This window comes from Salarias fasciatus, chromosome 8 (genome assembly GCF_902148845.1).
Source record: "Salarias fasciatus chromosome 8, fSalaFa1.1, whole genome shotgun sequence".
Lineage (NCBI taxonomy): Eukaryota > Metazoa > Chordata > Actinopteri > Blenniiformes > Blenniidae > Salarias > Salarias fasciatus.
This window is the reverse complement of record NC_043752.1, coordinates 2,105,584-2,109,169: the sequence shown is the minus strand read 5'-3', so window position 1 is coordinate 2,109,169 and position 3,586 is coordinate 2,105,584.

The window sequence follows — 3,586 nt, the reverse complement described above, 5'->3', positions numbered from 1 at the left end:
GACTCCAGAGCCGAAACAGTGACACACCGACGGAGTGCATGACTTCAGGACCGGCTGGTTTTAAGAAGAAAGCACCTCCGGACTCGTCAGGGAGAGGCTGGGTGGGACCGGGGCTGGGTGGGACCGGGGCTGGGTTCAGGGGGCAGCAGGAGGTGGAGCTGCACTCCAACGCCTCCTGAACGGCGGGCTGGGGGGGGGTGAGAGAAATCAAGAACTTCAGAAATGTGTGAGACAGGTAGAGACAGGACGGAAATTAAAAGGAGAACGATCTATAGGCTGAAGCGTCTTCAAGACTTTCACCACAAAACGTCACATAAAGTCTCCACAGCCGCAAAGTGAGCCGAGACACAGTGGTGGTGGAGAGAGGGAGAGAGGGAGAGAGGGGATTCACTTCCACAGCCACATTTCCACGTTTCGTCTCATAAATGACGCCGAGCTCCAGGAAAGCTGCAGAGAGCAGGAATGCAGCTCTGAGTGTCTCGACATGTCGGACTGAGAGGAGTCCGGCTCTGGAGGCCCGACGAGAACCTTTCACTGGGCTTCAGATCCTCACGAGCACAGCTCACAGGCTTCTGGTGGTTCTTTGAATGTCCTGCTGTCCTATCAGTTACTGCTGTCAGTCGCCGGGGTCAGAGGGCACCGCAGTGGCAGGAAGCTGTGAACTCGGTCTTGAGTGAGTGTGTGTGTGTGTGTGTGTGTGTGTGTGTGTGTGTGTGTGTGTGTGTGTGTGGTCGCGGTCATTATCAGGTAAAGTATGACCATTACACATAATGATAACCTCCCCTCTCTGGGGCCTGGCCACTTTCAATTTAACTATTTCCCAATAAACAGAGGATGAAAATAGCATAAAAAAAACAATAGAAATATAAAATAATATGAATTTTAATGAAATAAAAATCTGATCTTATCAATTTTGTAGCTTTTTTTTTCTTGCCCTTTTTAAAGTTGTTTTGAAAATGAATAACTTCTAGAGTTTTCTGAAAGCTTCAGGTCAGTGTAATTCTGATGAAACAAGAAATACTAACAATACATCAATAGCACATCGATTCATTTTAAACTTGTGGAAACAGGCGTCTAATGAACACTGCTGCATCTGGAACGCTGTGGAAACGGGGGTTCAGGTCTGCAGCTGGTGAAACGAGTGCAGATTCACCCACCATCACAATAAACTCTCATTTCTCTCCCAAACAGACTCCGCCCATCTTTCCCCCCTCTGTGGTCGATTCTTACATTTTTTTGAGTCGACTGGTTTTGTTCCTCCTCTTCTCCACCTCAGCCAAGTATCCTCCCTTTGTTGATGTGGCAGGCCTGGGAAAGCGAGAGCCGGCAGAGAGCAGCGACTCCTCTTCTTTTCTTCTTTCTCTTTTTTCTTTTCTTTTTTTTTTCTTAGTCTTTTGCTTGCAAACGTGGACAGAGGAGAGAAAAAAATAGAAAAGTTTAAGAAGGCTAACACGATGACACAGAATGTCAGGTTTTGGAGAATTGGCTGCATGAGACACACACACACACACACACACACACACACACAACTTTAGCCCGTTTTAACCTGTTTTGGAGGAAATAGGGTTTGAGTGATCAGGCATCAGGGGTCAGCAGGTCACAGGCTTCACTGGGATGATTCTTACACCAGATGCCCTTCCTGCTCCGTCAGAGAGCGAGGAGTTTCCACTTCACCTGATTAACCACCAGGAGGGACGTTCGGTCGGCAGATAAATGAAAGGATTTGGTACTTTAGAACTCAGAAGAAGAAAATGAACTTGATATACACGATGATTATTGATCTGATGATCAGCTGATGAGGTGAAACTTTCAGTCTAGTCAGTGCAAGGTGCCAATTAGAGCGTTCAGTGAGTTTCCATTATGTGATGGAGAGAGAGAGAGAGAGAGAGAGAGAGAGAGAGAGAGAGAGAGAGAGAGAGAGAGAGAGACCTTTCCTTCTGGAGCTCAGCTGAGCTCAGACCAGGGAGGGACCTGACACTGATCTAAATGTGTCAAACCAGCTGGAGCCAATCACATTGTATCGCGTCCATGAAGCCCCCCCCCCCCACCCTCCAACCCTCCTCCCAGGACTTCTTCTAGTTAACCGTGTGACGTGGAGACCTCAGAATCTGATTTCTGACCTCTCTGACTTCTCTTCTCCTTTCTTCTACGTTCTTAAAGTAAAATATTTCATCCACAGAGACGGACCCAGCTGCAACAACGAGGTCCTAAAAGGGATTTTCTAACTCAGAAGCAGCATCAAATAACATTCAAATCTTCACTCACCACACAATTTTCAACTGTCTGCAGAAGGAACCCGACGTCGATCTAACAATATGAAATCATGAGGGAAAAAGGCTGTAATCTGCAGACTGCTGTAACTGCAGGGCGCTGCTGCCGAGCCGCGACGTGGAGCCATGACTCTGGTTCATCCGGAGCGCCTTCTTTATCTTCTTTCCTTCTTTCCTATCCAGTTCAATCTCTTTATGTCAGCATACATTTAGGGCCTGTTTACACAATACGTAATATTTGAGCCTGAATCTCAAACCGCACGTTTTCTCTGCAGAGTATCTAACATGTGAGTGAGTCCCTGTTTTAGCAGTTTGCATGGATGCCGTTGTTTCAGCAGCAGCTCATAAAACCTAATAGGCTGTTTTTCTATGTGTCACAGATGGAGATGGAGCCCCCTGCGCTCTGGAGGTTTGATAGAGGCAGGGAGTCTGTTTACTGACTCGTCCATGGTTTGACTAAGAACACAACACCTCCTGTGTGAGGCTATGAATAAAACCTGCCGCCTCGTCTTCTCTACCTGCTCTACGCTCCTCATTAGCGGAGACGAAGCTCACGGTTTTATGGAGACCTGGCAGTGACTGAGCCTGATCGCTACTTATCTTCATCCCTTCAATAACCAGCAAAAAGCCCCGTGGAAACAATCAGCCCGTCGACTCAGGAAGCAAGACCCTGGATGTTATCAGAGATTTAGCAGCCGGCTCAATCTGGAGCACCTGGGCTTTGATTATGTATCAGACAGTAAAAGAAACAAAAACTCAAATATCACTAAAGCCTTTCAGTATTTAGCTGTCATATTTTTGTTTTTTTTGTTTTTCAGTGTGAACGTCTCAAACAGCTGAAGTCTCAGTGCGTTATTGATCTGTTGACTGATCAGTCGACTGATCCACTTGCTGTTCTTATGCTGTGGAATTGCAATATTTTTTATCACTTTGCAGAATTCCTGAATGCATTTGTACTTTTTTTTCCCACATAAACTGACTAAATATAATGGATTATTGAGTATTTGTAGGTTATTGTGGTTTAATTTCACTGGCCTGGCTCTGTTGAGACTGAACTGAACTGCATGTAGCTGAAGCATTTTACCGCAGATTCAAAACAAGGATTTCTAACATCGATCAGCGTTCTTTTGTCAGTAATGTGATGGGATAAACTTTACTATGAGAGTAAAGCATTAAAAAGAGCCTCACTTTTCCCCGATTCAGTCTCTACCAGCCTCCTGCTGCACAAGGGCCCTAAAACGGCTTCTGGCTCCCAATTAAATAACACAAGCAGCTGAAACTCCTATAACCCACCCAGGGGTCCTGAAACACTCCAT